Source organism: Lagopus muta, chromosome 6 (assembly GCF_023343835.1).
Source record: "Lagopus muta isolate bLagMut1 chromosome 6, bLagMut1 primary, whole genome shotgun sequence".
NCBI classification, from domain to species: Eukaryota; Metazoa; Chordata; class Aves; order Galliformes; family Phasianidae; genus Lagopus; species Lagopus muta.
In genome coordinates this window covers 41,270,001-41,289,013 of record NC_064438.1, presented here as the reverse complement: position 1 = coordinate 41,289,013, position 19,013 = coordinate 41,270,001, and the positions used below count along the sequence as shown (strand labels likewise).

At 34.4% G+C, this 19,013-nt stretch overlaps 1 long non-coding RNA gene across 2 annotated transcripts; it reads right to left on the bottom strand.

Moving 5' to 3' along the window:
* Positions 1 to 158: 158 nt before the first annotated feature.
* On the bottom strand, positions 159 to 12,931 carry LOC125694358 (uncharacterized). 2 transcript variants are annotated; one of them, XR_007377528.1, is made up of 3 exons: positions 12,846 to 12,931; positions 11,770 to 11,893; positions 159 to 450 (listed from the first exon to the last, which is right to left on the bottom strand). It is a non-coding gene; the product is annotated as an uncharacterized LOC125694358 (long non-coding RNA). The 2 variants fall into 2 exon arrangements; XR_007377527.1 differs by lacking the exon at positions 11,770 to 11,893 and adding an exon at positions 4,822 to 4,922 and having other exon boundaries at positions 12,846 to 12,929.
* Positions 12,932 to 19,013: the final 6,082 nt, after the last annotated feature.

Sequence of the window (19,013 nt, the reverse complement as noted above, 5' to 3'; positions counted from 1 at the left end):
CCAACCTTAGTGATTCTATGATTCTATGATTCTATGATCAACAGGTAAAAGGGCTTCAAACTGTTTTTAAAAAAATTCAGAATACTTTTTGCCACGATAGGAAGTAATTCTGGCTTGAAAGCAGGGGAACAAATGATATTAAGTTCAAAAGTGCTTTTTGTCACTTCTCTTATTTGATTTTTAAATTTTTACTACATTTAGCAAGAAAAATGATATACGGTCAAACAAGAAAAGTCAAGTGTATACAGCATGGAAAAAAAGGAATTTAAGGGGAGCTGCCATATGAATGTTAATATATACAGATGAGTTAGAGTCATATTTGTATATAACCAGGTATAAATAGCACCACTGAAGCTCGGCACCTTTTGTATACATTAGACAGAAGAATGCTGATCCAAGAGTGCTGCGTAGCTGTAGGCTGGAGTAGGCTCTGCAGAGGCTTGGCCACATCTAAGTATAGACAGAAGAGATACATGGGTTAATAATGAGTTTTATTGGTGGGAATGCAAGCAAGATGAGATTTTAGGCACATCCATGAAAGAGTTCTGAGTGTCTAAATCACAGACTTAAATGCCCAGAATGGCTAGTAATCTGTAGCTGCATTCTTTGCTCCTGTTTATGCTGTGCACATGTTAATTGCACCCAGACAATCTATTCAGTATAGAATGGATAGAGCTTCCTTAGAGAGAAACAAAGACACAACTGAAACCATAGTTTTCACCGAGACCTGCACCCTATAACAATATAATTATGACTATCAATCAAGCTCCAAAAAACTTCCGATTCACTGTTTTCACCTGTCATACAACGATACCTATTTTTTACTTGTAAGGCAATGACTCATTAAAAGTTAAATTAGTAAAATACCAAGAATAATGATACTACAAATGTTTCCAAAATTTAGAGCCCAAATAAAAAAAAATATTTTATGTAAGCCCTTTATAAAATGTCTTCCATGTTGTTATGATTGGTTATTAGTCAAATTACAACAGCTAGGCATCAGATCACAGATCATTAGATCACTTGTTTCAGCATCACAGCTCTTGTTTAGTCACCGTCATCTATTCAAATATAGGTTGAAAGTTACAATGGTTTTGGACTTCACATTTGGCTCAAGAAGAATGTCGGGGCAGAGAGGGAATAAAAGTTGTTCTTCAGTACCTTGCTGTTACTGTTTTTTCTGACAATTATATTACTGCATAATGAATCTTCTCAGACTTCATCAATTAACACATGACTCCAGTGAGACTAGAGCTTTCAGAAGATCTTTTAAAACTGGGGAGTTTTACTCTTAAGAAAGTGAACTACTGTTCTCCTGCATAGAACTGAGCTCAGTATAGGAGAGGAAATAATTCTGCTCCAGATGATCTCATTATCACCTCTTTTGAAAGAACAGCAGGTCAAACCTTAATAAAGACTCTCACTTATCTGGAGAAGAGTTTTTAAGAGCAAGGTTACATTTGTTATCCTATCCTGGAAGACCTCCAGTACGCTTTTTCAATCCCCATTCCAAATTACACCATGGCACTTTCAGGAGCTCTGTCACAGATCTTTCAACGCATGGTCTATTCTTTCATCATATTTAATAAATCTGAGGTATCAGGTGATTTTACATTTAGAAGCTTACCAGGAAATGCCAATAATAGAAACACTTAATAAAATACTGTTATGCGCAAAAATGTTTCAAATTTGATTGAAAAATCTGGTAGTAACCCACTATTTAGAATGACTAAAAATATTTAGAATTTTGAGAGTAACACCAAGCAAAATTAAGTATATCTAAACAAACTCTCAACACTAGTCAATACCAGTTTAAAGTATTCAGAAACATCACTTTACATTGGGGAAAGACACTATTCCATAGAAACACAACTGGAAGAAGTTGCATATGGAAGAAAGACAGACAGGTATTCAAAAAGATGGTATTCAGACAGGTATTCAGAAAGACAGGGACTGACAAAACAAAGGCGAGATAAAGCAAAGAATGAGACTTGCCTGGGCTGATATCTGGCAGGAGAAAAGCTTACAACTGTGGGAAAAGTAACTGCATCCTAATTTATTTCTTCTATGCTTATGGAAACCATGTATTTTTTAAAGATAAATTTGAATATAACAGATACATTCCTGCCTCTACCATCACTTTATCCTCCTGAAATAACCAGTCCACAAGATATTTACTGTTCTTTAACCATTACCAACAAAACGGTGACACTAAATAAACATCCTGTCGACTCTATCCGCTTTAACTTTTCATGCTCTAGTTTTATTTACACAGATGATGCTTCTCACATTTTAAACAGGAATTTTAAATAGCAATTTTAATACAAATATTTAATTTATGAAAACAATGAGATCTTGCTATAAATGAATAGACAGTTTGGGCTTTTTTCCACATTTAACAATTGAAATTTCAGTAATAAAGTACAGTTGAATACTGTACACATTAAGACACTATGGCACTTGATAGAAAGTCAATATATAGATAACCAGATGGCTTTCTTCACCTAACACTTGACAGCTATGTGTGAACACATGCAGTTTAGGGATAACTTATGTGTTTAGCAGTGTTTTCCTAGAACTCTTATTGAGAAACCATTATGCTTGTCAATATTTTTCTTCAGTGCTAGACATGGGGACATGAGCATTAAGTTGCCTTCATTAATAAACCAATGTCCTTCTCAGGTTTTTTTTTGTTTGTTTGTTTGTTGCAATATGTAGGAAATATATGCTCTAGTCCGAACGTATCAAGTGAGATTCAAATTTATCATTCCTGGTGAAAGTAAAGCTGAGGAAAATGTAGTTGTGCTAAATTTCTCAGTTTCTCAGAACAATAACTCAGTTATTAAGGCCTTCTCATCTACAGTGTGCCTGCAAAGCGATGAATACTCTCAAAAGTTAATGGATAGAACAAGTCATTAGAATACTTTCTAGAAAACAAACTGTTCTTGAATCCTATTTACAAACTTAGCTTGAAGCCACTAATAAAAGGGAAAACAAAGTTTTTGTTTATTTGTTTGCTAAAGAACAGACACCATAAGGGTTTTGTTATTTTAAATTTTCATTTATTAATAATTGCTGAGATTAAGGAGATTTTAAGCAACACCAGGCATTTCATATGCCCTTTAAATGGTATACAGATCAATACAAATAACTGGGACTGACAGGTGTTAATCCTAAGTGTAGTTTATTTTTCAGACGTTACACAAATAATTGAATTTATCTTGTGAGATAACTAGGGCGCATTCCATGTAATGACAAACCATACCTTTAACATACTGAATAGCTGAAGTACATATTTAAAGAATAACTGTCAACACATTCAGTGACTGTTCAGGAATTAAAAATTCAAGAATGAATAAACAAGCAACAGAAAACAATCGTGATTTCTGTTAATTCAGACAGATGAATCTGATAAATGGAAAAAAAATAGGAAGCTCTGAATCCTATCAGGAGATCATAAAGGACTCAGTATTAATAATTTGCTTTAATGCAACTACTTTCATCTAGTGAAATTGCACTATAAACTATAGTGAGTAGTGGTAACAGACTGGGTATTGATACTACATTTTTCTTCAGGGAGAAAAAAAAAATGTTTTTACATACATTAGTGCTACAGTACATGTCCCTTTGGTCATGAACACTTCTATAAGAAAGTTCTTCCATCTTCAGGCAAGTACATATGCTTTCAGTTGTTGCCCTTTATTCCAAGTAATTGTTCATAAAACATACTCAGAAGATAGACTACACTGATGCACTACAATGCTAGAGAAATACTGATCCATGCTGTACAGATTGGGTAGCCTCCCTCTCACTGGTAAAATAAAATAAAAAAAGTAAGTAATATTTTAATGAGTACTTAAGTTTTTAAAAGATAACTGCAATATCAGACCTGGCTATTTCCAAATGTCTTTCTATGTTGAACTTTAACAAAAAAAAAAAAAAAAAAAAAAAAAAAAAAAAAAAAAAAAAAAAAAAGCAAAACTAGTATTGTAATCATTTTTCCTTCTGACATTTGAGTCCCTTAAATAAACAAAGATTTTGTGCAAATTCCTTACTCTTTCACTTGTATTGCATACTAAGCCTATTCCAAGGGCTTACATTCCAGTTATTCTTTCCTTAGAAATGTCTGTCTGACGCAGTGCAGAAAACAGAGAATGATTAAGGTATTTTACCTGCACGCAACCTTAAGGTATATTTACAGCATCCTATTCACACACTGCTCCAGTGAGAGAATTTTTGTCTTTTGTCTTCATGGTTTTCTTTGCAGTGCTCCCTAGAAGCTTCAGAAGTTTCTGCTAATCTTCAGCAAGTCTGGTAGATAAGGGAGTGTGTGGTTTTGCATATGTTCATAGCTTATACAAAGCCTAGCCTTGTATGCCATCTTTGTTTAGCCAGCATGATTCATTGATGTTACATGTAAAGATGTTTACTCCACTGAGTAATAACCTCAGTTTGATTATGATTTTCTTCTCCTTCTCTGTCCCCAGATTCCACATCAGCCAGAAAACAAAGAAACAAACAAACAAAAAAACCCGAAACCAGAACTGGGAAAATAAAGTCTCACAGCTTACAGGAAGAGATGAAAAACAGAGGGGAAAAAAAGAGGAAAAAAAATACTTGTTCTTGTCTCCATTCCTGCCTGATACTGAATTTCCCAGGTGGGAACTCAGAAACAGCCTGTCAGACTGTCTTTCAGCTGTCATTCTTTGTTGCATGTTCAAAATGCAAAATAGAACAGTTCTGACGATGTTTTATATTCCAAAACTTTCCCAAATTACAAGAATATCTCAAGGACAATTATAACCTAATATTTGAACTCACCGAATTTAAACATAAATGAGTTAGGGTTCATCCAAAGGGTTCCAATCCATATACACTGTAAATATTGCTATCAGTTCCATTTTACGGATAAGACCTGAGATCTAGGTAAAAAATGTAATCATAAGCATCAGATTTTGAATATCATTTTTTTTTCCTGTCCAAGTAAAATTGATTTTGGGGTGTATTTTTGACAGTTCACCTTCTAATTTCTACTTGGATTCTTGGAAACTTCATGATATGCAACAGGTAATCCTTGAATAAAAAAAATATTCAATTTATCTGTACAATGACAGCAGGACTGCTGGTTTCATTTGGGGTTGTAATCCCAATCTCAGCGTCACCAAAAGCAGGTGGGAGCCAGCCCAGACCAAGTCTATTGTGCACTGAAGGTATGCAGAGTCCTTCGAAACCAAAACGGTTTGTTTTCAGGCAGTAGCATTTGGAGCCAATGGTGGATGAAGAGAATATAAGCATAACTCATTCTAAAAAAATAAATAGGAAAAAAATTGTTTCTGGAAGCAAATGGACCCTTATTAAATTGATAGCCTTATCATTTTAAGAGCCCTGGGAAGAAAAACACCTGTAAAGCTCTGAATGAAAGACGACAACTTTTTCTTTCTTCTTTGCAAACGTATTAAGCAGCTTGAATGAAACACTCCAGCGTACTCCTTTAAAGCTATGGTTTTTGTTACATTAAGTTCATAAGAGAGTTATAAAATCCAGTTCAGAATTGTCATCAGTCATCCCCCTCAAGAACACTACAACCTCTAGAAACATTATACAATCACAAATTGCTAGATTTTTGGGGAAAAGTACAAAAGAACATAAGACTGACTTTTCCAATAGCTTTCACAGTGCAGTGGCAGTCTAAAAACTACTAGAAAAAAAAAATAAAATCAGAGGACTCAGTTCTACTGAGGTAGAAATGGATTACATCTTTCTCACAAGTATTCAGGGCGACACACAAGGCTGTAGATTCATTCATTCATAAAGCCTTACTCTGACCTTCAGCTGCCATACATCCTAGTTACACATCCACGGGATGCCCAGAGAAGCTGTTCTCCAAAGAGGAAAAGATATCAGCCAGTTACAATTATTTGATTCAGAGATTTTGTTTTCTGCCCATGGAACTGTAAGTCACAAAAAAAAAAAAAAAAAAAAAAAAAAAGGAGACAGGTACCACATTCAGTGACATCCCTTGTCCTTTCTCGACATAGAATAATGTAATAATATGTATGCCTATGAAGAACCTGCATAAATCTTCTCTTCTTTCTCCCCTACTTGATATGCTCAGCACCTGCTGCCCTCTTGTGTCTAGTGTAATACTGTTCACTAGAAACTACAGGCAATCTATCCAGTAAAACACCACTCATGGAAGCACCCACGCAGGTTATTCTGTGGGTAGCAAAAGGTTCTTCAAAAGATCTTGTATGGTTCAATGGGTAAGTGAATAATGTCATGTATAATTCAAATCTAAGAAAAAAATTAGAGAGACTGCCTAGATGATTAACTAGGAATTATTCTTTTACTATTTAGGAAAATGCCTTGGAGTCTTCTAAAACCACACACTGGGACATCTGACATCTCTTTCTCTCATCAAGTTGTGGAAGACAGTTACACACAGGCAAAGAAAACATGGAACTGCATGAAGTAAAACAAAACTCTTACATTAAAACAAAATGAAATAAACGTAAGGAAAATATTAACCTAAGAACTCCTTCAATTTGTGATCTCATGGAAATATTCGCCATATTTAATATGGCTTCAGCCTAAAGAAAGACCAGCACCTTTGGTAGACAAGCAAACTTCAAAGATGCTGATAACTTTAAAATTAAAGTTCAGACTATCTTTTCCATCATAAATCATTATTACTTTTAAATGATGCTTGAGAAATATTGAGAATACTTAAGATTATATCTAGGAAATATTTACAGAGTTTTACTGAGGAACTCTGTCAAATGATTAGAAGCATTAAAAGGTTTCTGTTGGTAAGGCCTTTTCATGCTCACAAACTTTGATCCTTTTTTTTTTTTTTTTTTTTGTAATACATGACAGCTCAGGTCAGCATTAATGCATTCATAGGACCTGCTGTCTTAAATGATGTCAGTCAGCTTTCCTGGCAGCTAAAAGAAACAGCTGGTACTAACTTCAAAGCAAATAATAATATATTATTTTAGTTCTCCACAATAAATGGCAATTGGCAGGGATGTAGAAAGCATAGAGTAGACCACTCTCCCCATGAACTGTGATAATGTCTATTAATACTTCAGATGCTTCTCCCAGCACTAGTGTATGCCTTTATGACTTCACTATACTGTCTAAGTTTAGTTTGTTTTTATTTCAATCATAGAAGTTTCAGAACACAAATACTTCGATGCAAAGGAGATCATTTTTTCTAAAAGAACTTCCTATTTTCAATTTTTGTTTTGAAAACTTTAAAAGAGTTTCTCTACAATTGGCAATTAACACCTGATACACCTCTGAGCTGACATCTGTCCAGCAGTGCTATCTTTGAAAGAGTTGAGAGTTAATCACACACAAGGAGAATGAAGGGAAGAAATGCCCTCTCTGAGGCTATTGAAACAATTGACTGAATGAGTAAAAGTTCTGAAGCTCACCAATGTTAGGACTGGTTCAGTGGTACATGTAAGGATTTCAATGTAGAAAGTAGAAAGGATCTTTTTCTTCAGCATTTCACAATCAGCATTTGGATAATGTCACTGACTACACAGTCATTTTTTTATTTGCATCCTGGAACCAGGAAAGTCATGTAAAGCCTCTACAGAGTGCAACTTTCCAGCAAAAAAAAAAAAAATAACAAACAAACAAATACCTTTGAAAAGTTCAAATACAAACAAAAAAGGAATGACCAGGCTACAAATGTTCAGCAAGGAGTAGAATATGCAATCCATATTCTTTCAAGAGTTTAGGCTATCAAACATTTTTTAGAATGCCTTGGTTCATATATTTATTGTGACAAGACAACAAAGAAACAAACAGAGCTAGTAAATCACTGTTCCTAGCGTATTTGTTTTCTCTTTCTACAAGGTTTTACTGATCTAATCCCATAGACAGTCATGTAGACTAATTTTTTTGAGTTGATCAAATTCTGGGAAATGAAAAAAACATTTTTAAGGAGAAGTTCCTTTTTTAATTTTTTTTTTTGTATGGAACAGTACATCAAAAATTTACATCACCAAAAAAAAAATCATTCTCAGCCTTGAAATTTCTTTCAAGATAAATGAAGGAAGTTTTATAACAGCCACCTGAAATAAAAAAAAAAATTAAATACATAAATGCAGTGAGAAATGAACCACTTTTATTCCTGAAACAATTTGAAAAACATGCAATGAATTTACAAAGCCTTTCTGAAAAAAAAATGTCCAGTGTTTTTTTTATTCAGATTTCCAGTTTTAAATATCTCAACTTTATAGATCTTCATGGAGAAATCTATCATTATCTTAGTATTTGTATTATCATTGACTTATAAACATCCTATCTGATCACCAAACTGCTTGTAAACAGGCTATTTTTCATCCTTACCTAAAATTTTGTGTTTAAAAAGCTTTTAATAATATCTTTGTCCAGTTGCATCTCTACACTGACACGTTCACAGAAAAACAGGTTTAGAGAGTCAAAACATAAGTAAACAACTCTTCTGAAACAGTAAAGGGCCTCTTGGCAAGCAGACAAAAAAAACTAGAACACTACACAATTAGGAGATCGCTACTGACAGTTGGACTTGAGTAAGGCTTTTTGCATGGACACAGTTAAACACCTCTAATTCTTGCCTCCATCTGTGCAACTTATTCTTACACAGAAACTTGAAGACTAGTTTTCTAAGGGCCTGATCTTGCCATTTACCAATGATATGCCAAAGTGGCATTAGGAAACAAGTTGTTACCAGATATCCAGTACACATTATAGAAAGTTCTAACATTCACCTTATTTATTGTACACCAGAAAAATCCATAAAGGGAGAGAATGACTATGAAAAAAAAACTCTGGCCAGCATTTATCCAACAGTTGAAGTATTTGCAGTATTTTGTTCTTTTCCACACCCCTACATCAATTCTCTGTTGTCCAGTGAAGGCTGAAGTCACACTGAAGTTTTTATCTTATGGTAACTATTAACAAGCTCTTCCTTCTGTACAGACATCTTTTTACAAGAGATATAGAAAAACAGCATTTGGGGATTGACAATCCTGTGTCTGATTGCATTAAATGTGAAATCAGTTGAACTAAGGCAAAGCTGCAAGTGTCATATGTACAAACAAATTCTTTCCTGCAGTATCTTAAACTCTGTTTCCCTAAGAATAAGATATGGCAGAGGCTGAATAGAGCAACTGTCAGTGTATCAATATGAACCGAGTTTAAATGCATAGAGCAATATTAAATTTATATTTAGCTCACTGGAGAGCTACTGACATTACAAGAATATAAAGAGATCAGCACAGAAAACTGTCAAACTACAATGCAATGAATTCAGTGCCTGGTTTAATGGTGTAGGAGAAGAATCAGGCTCCATTGTAAATTCCCTCATATTCTAACTGTCAAGCATAGTACAACAACTTAACTGAAACGAAAGAGGAAAACAATTCTTCTCCATATCATAGAGATTAATAGAAATTTTACTAATGTACAGTTAGCTGTTGCATTCTGAGGAAGCACAAACTAGCATAGCACTGACTTAGTGGAGCTGTACTACTTTGCACTTGAACCTAGCTCCTATTTAGAAATAACCACTGTAGTTACAGCAGATTCTCCTGAAATGGACTTTGCCTTTACAGCTCATAGCAAGTGAAATGGTATTAGTCACATATCACCAAGAATAATCAGTATCTCTGAATATTCTCTGCACTACATCCTGGAAATTATACACATTCATCTTCTGGCAAATATTTACCAAATCCATACAACACACCTTCATAAACACTTGTCTGCCTCTCATTGGAAAGGTAACCCCTTGCATATGGTAATAGCATCTCTTGAATTAATCCTCTATAAACAAAATGATTTATAATTATGCAAAGCTATAATTATGCCATGTTCCTTGCAAATTTGCACATGGGTGAAGAGTGGCTCAGGGGTTCACTAGAGTGGAACCCCCCGTACCACTGCAGTATGCTAATAGGGCTCATGAAAAGTTCACAGTAATGATTCTGTATGCTAGAATTTGTCTGCCAGCTAACAATTATGCATCCCAGCAGGGAGTAAAAACACTAACAAATGCAGCAAATACACATACACGTACACATATACAGCAAAAGGATAAAGATCATAAAGAAACAAAGCATGTTTATCATAAAGAAACAAACCATGTTAATCAATGAAAAATATCATTTGATAGAAATACAGAGTTACAAGAACAATGACATCAAGGAAAACTGTTGACAGAAACCTCCAGTAACTAGCTACTATATGCAGAGACTTTATCCCATATCACAGGACCATTTACTTTGTTACAAGACAAGAATGTTTTCCTCTACCTTATATACTTCTTGGGTGGTAGTGATCTCCAGCCCTCAAATTTTCAACCACATACATAACTGAAGCTTTTGTCAGGTTGAATCAGACTTCTCCCAAGCTAGATACAAAGTGTCCTCTCATATTAGTAATACCATAGTTTCCCAAAGGTAACGGGGGGTTTTGATTGATTATTTTTCCTCTACAACTACCTCTAGGCTTCACGCCCTGTAATTTGTGTCCTCCTTAACATCAAACAGTACTGCATTGCCTCTGACCCTGATTTGCTTGCTGCTGGCTTGTTTGGAAAACCTCTTGGAGTGGCAAATTGATTCTGTCCTTTGAAAATTACAGAAGATCAATTCTCTCCAACGTTAGAATCTGAATAACATAAATGCTGTTCTGGTCTTCCTTCATTTTCGCATATAATTGCTGAAAGATACCTAAAAAACCTGCCCCAAGGGAGCGTAGTTGTTTTCTCAAAGTATTTCATCTATTTCTATAACATGGCATTTAACTTAGCAAGGTGTCATGATAAAAAAAAAATGCAAGTGGGCCTTAATAAAAGTGCCATTTCCAGAAACCTCACACATATTCTTCTGCTTTTTACTTCAAAGCCTCAGCCTACTTCTCAGGTGTACTACAGAAGATCAAGTCAAGCAACACAAAAATAAGGGGATGAAAAAGTGTTTCTGCTTGCTAATCATTTCAATTAATGAAGCCAAACATAATAGCATAAACCAAGTAGTTTAAGGGAATAATTTCTTCATGAGGTGGTAAATAATGTGAGAAAGGAACACTACTTAGTTCCATGATTTTGTTAGTTGCCTACACAGAACAAAGAATGGTTGGTTGTTAACTTGCCAGAGTAGAGTAATCTTGGATTGACTGAATGAAAATCTACAAGTCTTTGCAACAAGGCTGGAACAACTGAAAACTGAAAAACAATGTTTAAGGACAAAACAGTTATCTGATCAAATGTTCTATATTTATGGGGGAGATTGGATGTTGTTGGTTGCAGTTTTTTCCTTTTTCCCCAAGGAAAAATTTACCACTATCTATACTTAGAGGATTTTTTTTTTTTCTGAGAAAGTTACTGTTTCAATTTAAAAATGTTCAGTAGAAAATCTCCTATTTCAGTTATTCAATAACTATCACTGTAGGAAAGAAATACTGTTCTGAAATGCAAGAATACAATACCAGTGAAGTATAATTTCCATTTATCTTCAAGACAAACAGAGAGGAACAATGATTTATCACATGATAAAACTTACACTACAAGTTACATCATTCTCAGATAATTTTTTTTACCATAGGGCCAGTTTTAGCATCTGGAGTCACAGAACCTAAAAAGTCAGTAGCATTTAAAATGCCTTAGCACTGATCAAACTATTTGGCACCATTTCTTGGAGTCCTAAAATAAGCTTCTAAAACTTCATGATGTGTAATACTAAACTTCTGCTTTTCATTAAGACAGCTCACCCAATCACAGCTGAATGCAATAGATAGCAAGTTGAAAGTTGTGCTTGAGTAAGTTCACCCTGAAGCCTGCAATGACATTGAGGAATTCCATTCCCAGGGCTTATTGGCTCATATTTTAACAGACCTGAAAGAACATTCAAATTTTGAACAAAATAAGGGAAGAAAAATAAATCCAGTAGTTGAAATCAGCTGAGACAATATCCCTTCTTGTTAAACAAAGTTCGTGGATTTCACTGTACTTCTTACACCTCAAGAGACCCTGGTAAACTAGGTACTTATCCTAGACAAATAAAAGCCATCTTATTCTACATATAATATAAATAAATTAGAAATTACTTAAATTTGTTCTTTTGTCATTTAGAAAGGGAGACAGATAAATAGACAGCTGCTTTAGAAACTCTGTGTAGGAGAGTAATAAAAACCATTGTTGTCTCTCCTTATAGAAAACATGAATCACCAGCAGAAGAGAAAAAGGGCTGAAATTGTTATTTTGAAAAGACCATAAAGAAGAAAATTATTTCTTAGTCAGTTCAAGACAGCTGCTACTTCTCCTAGGTTTGCTATGGACAGAATCTCCATGCTCTTGTTAAAGTCAATGGGCCTTTGCTGTCATGACTAAATAAATCTGGCAGCTAACTCTCGCTGCGACTGCAAGTTTATTGTACGGTATAAAGAACCTACAGCAACTCCTCCTGCCCCACAGTTTGAGCAACTAATGCATCAGATGTTCAGCAGCTGTTATGTGAAACTAATGACATAAATCATGATAATACTTAAGACTTCATCTTTTCCCTCAAAAGAAAAACCAGTATGTCACATCCTTAGTATGGATAAAATGCTGTATCTCCTCTGAAGTAAGTGGAGTAACATTCAGTAGCCACTGACTGAATTTAAACAAAGTTGACAGTACTTCTCAGGTGATTTTTTTTTGTTCTTGTTTCTAGGTTCTATTGGATGCTGTTGGTCTGTGTAATAATCAGAAAGATCAATGTGATAGAATAGTGACACAAGAGTTGTAATGACAAAGGGACTAGCATGATGGAAAGGCATTACAAAGAAAAAAGAAAAACGCTCACCTCTCTCTGAAGATCTAGGCTCACAAGAGAAACTCCACAAGGGAGAGATCTCCAAGCAGAGATCCTTCTGTAGTGGCAGTCTGCCCCCAAATGATGTCAAGACTGGGGGGAGCCTGGCCCTGAATTGCTTTCACCTGTGCTCCCAGGTCTGGCCAGGTCCTTTCTCAGGTGCTCAATCAGTGGTGTAGGCCATAATTCAACAGTCACCATACAGTTTGGATTGTTTTTTCCTTGTTTGTTTATCTGTATTTTTATTTGGCTTAGTTTGGTAGGTTGGCTGGTTGGTTAGTTTTTTTCTTTTTCATGATGGCATCTGGTCACTCATCTTCTTAGAATTTTACTTCAGCCTCAGCCCTATCAATCACTATCAATCAACTATCCAATCACTCCAGATTCTCTTGGTTAAAACAATAACACAGCCGAAGGAAGCTCACCCATTTTCCTGTTTATGCACTTATCATCATTCAATCATTAAAACTGCCTGATTTATTTCCAAGGCAGTCATTTCTTAACTTTTCAGAAGTAGCATTGTCTTCAGAGCTGATGATTCTTTCATACCCTTTCAAATTCAATTCTATCTAAAAACTTCAGGGCCATAAATATAAAGTTCTCCCAGCATTTCAAGTTAAGATAACATGCATATCACATGGATACAAAACTCTTTTTACAGACCTTTTAAACGTGCTTCCTTTGGCTTTTCATGTTATCTTTCCAAGCACATCAGAAACAATTACAAGGATTACAATTTCTTATTTCATCTGCCATATGAAAAACTGGTATTCTTCTCACCATGACTTCAAAACACTAAATGAAATAACGCAGTGATCTCTAGCCTGTACAGAACCATTTATTGATGACAGTTAAATTATCCATAATCTATGCAATGCAAAGTAGTGATTTTGGAAAATGTTTGCATCAATCACAATTAGATACACAATAATGCACTCAGTTGTCATTTTGAGCCATAAATTTCAAATCAAACTATCAAATTAAAAAAAAATGCTTAAGATCCTTACACTGAAGGTATAGAGACAAAGATGCAACGTGACATAGTTGTTTTTTGATAGAACAAGAAGTCATCTCAGGTTTAAAAGATGATAATTATGAAACAAGGAAAAAACACGGTTCACTTGACATAACAAAACCCTTGGAGTTTAGTACTGAAGTATTCACTTAAAATGGATAGAATGGCTGACTTTGAAAATGTAGGATGTAATTTAACAAACTTCAGCAAAGTTTACAATGTCATTATGAAAAAAATACAATAAGCCAATGCAAACATGACTCAGGTCAGAGCTCCACATGCACATAATTCAGAACCAGCTGCAGCCAGAACAATAGGAAGACATGCTTAGAATGTAGCATTTTCCAAACTGGAGATTAGTATTCACACAGAAGTATTTCACCTTCCTCTGAAATACTAAGTAGCAGCCACTGATAGAAGCATAATGCCTAACCCATACAGTGACAGACTACTCTCAAATACTATGCCTGTACATTCTTACTAGTTACTCTAGAGACCTCACTGCTGTAGTAAAGCAATTTCACTCTCATTTTACTCATTTATATTTAGCAGAAATAAGATGTTAGGGACTTCGGAAGTGAGAAAAGATAGAGTTAAATTATTCTGAATTAAGTTACTTAATGCATGCTCAACAGCCTAAGGTTATTAAGAACTGTTACGTATTGTCTCTTCCTCCTCCCTGATGAGAATTCGTAGAACTTACGTTCTATACCTTGTTGAAGGTATCCTCAATCTTTCTCCTTCCTTTTACATGAATGCCAATTTATAAAGCATCAAATATACATAAGATGACACATAGAAAGATTTAGTATACATATGCGATCAACCTAAACATGATGAAGCAGGAAACATGAGTTCTTGTTATTTCCTTACTGGGAAATAATATGACAGTTTTCTAGCAGTTATATTTTTGCACATTAAAGTTGTTTTGTCCTTTACTGTGAAAAAATCCTGAAAAAAAAACATTTTTTCCATATTTTCTGTGTTTAATATTGTCTGAGGCATACAGACAATCAATCAGTGACAAGTATAAGCTTATAATAATGTGTTTTGCACCTGGGAATATTTCCAAGAAAAAAAAAAAAAGCACATAAGAATTATTGTGGATAACTTAGTGGAAACATCCACCCAAGATGAAGTGAGAAAGTAAATAGAATATGAAATAAAAGAGAGGCAGGAAACAGTAGAGGAGATACTGCAATTAGACATCTTGACTTTGGCTACAGGACCCTCTGTCAATGCCATTAGAATAGATAGAATGGAGTTAGAAAAAAAAAAAAAACAGTAATAAAGATGACATGAAATGTTAGAATTTGCATGTACAGATTTTTCTATGACTTAATGTTGTGCTCTCTGGAAAACACTTTATGTTGTTACATAAACTTATAAAAAAGAATTCAGAATATTTAATTGAATATTATAGAAGAACTCTTCCATATGCCCATGTAGGTAGCCAATATTTCAGTTCTAGAGATTTTGAAAGCTTTTCATCCTCCCAGTTGTGAGACTGGCAGGCTGGAGTAACTGTAGTCAAGGTGCAATCAAGGTGCAATGCATTCTTATGGTTTAACCTGGCAGGTGGCTAAGCACCACACAGTTTTTCATTCACTCACTCTCTTCCAGTAGGATGGGAGAAAGAATGAGAAAATAAAAAAGGTGGAACTAATGGGTTGACATAAACTGTATTTATTAACACTGAAAAAGGAAAATGAAATAATGTTTATTCCAAGGAGTTCTTAAGGAATTTTTTTTAATGATCTTATTAATAAATAATTGTATCTTTGAAAAGCTATTTGAAAATATGTAATAATGTTATTTAACACCCAGAGTTCTGAAGTATGAAGATTTATTGCCTTCTTACCTTTACTTAGAAATAAAATCCTGATCTACATATATGCTTCCCAGGGTGAAACAATGCCACCTCTTCCCTAAATGACTTTCTTGAATGGCATCTTAATTCCAGAGACGAAATACAGTGTAGTCTCAAAAAGTAGCCTATATACCAAAGACAGTAGAGATATCTGACCCCACTAGACTTGAAGTGCTAAAATAAGCAAGACAGCTCGACCCTGGGCATAATGAACTGAAAACTGTGCTACATTTTAGATGACAAAGAACTTTAAATTCCCCTGCAGGCCATTAAAGTGAACAGAAAGGAATCCTTTTAATGTTTGACTACAGAAGGAAGGTCCACAGACAATAAAAAACAAGAGGCAACTACAAGAAACATCAGCTGACAAAAACAAGCTATACAGGATAGATGAATGGGATTTCACTGGAGACTATATACTATATATTCTGAGGTATTTAATCTCTTCACCCATACATTAAGGAGATTTTTATGTTTTAAAATATAACATCCTGCTGCTTTTGAAAGAATATTCTGGATGGTGAGCAGATAAAAGCAATCCATCCCATGATAAAGGCTTTATTCCAACCTTTTAATTTCATCTTTGTCAGAGTTAACATACAAGCATTCACTTTACAGCTTTCAAGCAAACATAAACGTATTATGAAAGGAGTCTAGGTTTGAAATCTAAATAAAGAAAAACTGCAGCTTTTATGGAGAAAGGGCTGATATTGTGTGTCAGTCAAATAAGTAATGCCACTGCACATTTACAGGCAATAAAAACCAAGTATTCACTGTTAGGTCATTTCTCTCATAGTGCTAATGCCTGACTCCAAGGCACAAAGGTTTGACAGTACAGAGTAAGACTGTGAAATAAACTCAGTTTCTTCTGTTAAGATTCAACATGAAGAGGATTTTTGAAATTCTAATTCATTTGAGTGTACTTCTAAAGAAATTTAACTGCAATTCAAGTCTGAAGTGAAATTTAGCTAGCTGACTTACAGACTCGCTACCTGGAAAATGACTCAGGAATAGAAATAGATTTCTATACCCTGAAAATAATTTTCCCACTCTTCATCAGGATTAATTTGAGGTAAGTTAATTCCTCTTGTGAAAAAACAGTTTGTTTCATTCACTTCTCAGATACTGAAGAACTCAAATTTCTCAGACAGCAAACTTTTTTCTGATAAAGTATGTTTCTTAGACTCTTATCTTTCAAAGGGAAAAAAGTAAAATCATTTTAGAAATTTATATCTATACCCAAAACCGTCTTCTGACTGTCTTCAAATTTTTTAGGTCTACTGAACTGAGATCCATGTACATTCAGATTCGTTCAAACTCACTTGAATGACATTTAGTTCAAAAACCAGCCCTGAGACGTAGTAGAGAATTAGCTCCAGGCTGGCTGAAAACACAAACTAAGGTTTTGAAAACTCCATTGAGATTCTATTAGTATATGGGTGATATTTTCTCCAATGGTGGTCATATTTGACCTGATCAGGGGTCAATCAATTCAGCTGAGATAAAAAAAAATTGGAAGTACCTTTTAAAAGGCTGCCAGAAGGTACATAGGATGAAGAAAAATCCAGGAACAGGAAACTTAAATGCTACAATTGCATCTCAAGTAGATGCACAGACATGTTATAAACCTCTTAGAATGGATTTGAAAGAACCTGCTGCTTGTATGTTATGCAAATGTGATCTCACTGTTTAAATTACCTATGGCGAACTTCAGCCAACAGTGAATAAAATCTGGTAATTATATCATATTGATATGCATACTCCAAGAGTAAGAGTTATTTTCAAAGGTTAATTATTTATATAACCCTTCTCTCTTCATCTTTCATAATCACATAAACTCAATCTCTGCAAAGATCACAAGGTTTTCTTTTTAAACTAGCAAACTTACTCCAATCAAAAATACAAGCCCTCACATTTCACAAAACAGACTCCAAAAGACTAAGACGACTGTTGAACTAACATGAAGTATATTTTAAATGATGTAGGCAGGAACAGTAGTGAAATCTAGATACAGCCTCCTAATTTAAGATATTGAATTCATCTAATTTCTTAAACTATCAATTAGTGTATCTGTGAACGTATGCCTGGTTTTGCACGCACTTTTTTGACATTATTGTGGAACAGTATTTATAAAAATAGAATAGGATATTTGGGAAGGTAGAACTCATAACTCATTTTGGTAAGATAAGTATTAGAATTTAAGTTCCACAAGCGAAAATTTAACATTTGCAAGACTGCAAGACATCAAGACTGTATTTAAAATCCTATTAGCACGTTTTGTGAGAACTCTGTTTCTTAGTGTTTATGATGGCATACAGGTCAAGGAAGAAAGCAAATACAAGAGAATTTGAAAATGAAAAGGAAAGAAGGAGGAAGTTTTGAAACATTTTAGACCTATTTCTATTATCTCTAGAGAATTTATTTACAATACATGGATTATGAAAAGAAGAAACAAGGAAAATATACATTCAACTTAACTTTCAGAGAGGGAAGAAGAAAATTGAGATTCTAAGAGGAATGATTAAACCATTCTAATCTTTTTACCTCCACTGCCAGAGGAATACCAGAGAACATTTTAGTAGTTTCAGGGGAAATCTTTTTTTAAATCTCTTTTGAGGCCAGCAGATGGAAAGCCAAAGTTTCTTTTCCATCACCCTGTATCTTTTTCATGCTATTTGGGTGAATTCAAAAGCATAGCTGTTCAGGACTCTTTCCCCTGGTTTAGCATGGATCCAGCGTTCTTAAATATCTTTTTTACAATTACTTTTCGATGCAGAATAAATTTAAAATACCCTTCTTTGCCTTATAAGTATATTGACAAAATGAGCACCAGGATTCTGAAACTGAACTGCATGACAGAACTTCAAAGACAAGAGTAGCATTTAGACACTTCAATTTCATTGAAAGTTAGTTGAAATTAGTTCACAATTGCCATTTGAATGTTTATGCAGAGATCTTAGTAAGAGAAAAATATATATTCTCTCCACTTTTTCCTGATCAGACAGATTTTTCTTATAGGTCATTAACTTTAAATCTCAGAAGTACTACAGATGGAATGTATATATGTGTGAAGAAAATGTGTCTTCTTTAATAAATTTAAGGCTTGATTTTGAAACATTTTAATGATTTCTACTAAGCACAGCAAAATGCAAACAAGTGCATTGACATTTCATAATTTTTTCGTGAAAAATCTCCTAATTATTTAAGGCCAATACAAATGAATTGATTTTCAATTTAGACGTTATTTTGTATAGCTTACTTGTTGTTTATTTTA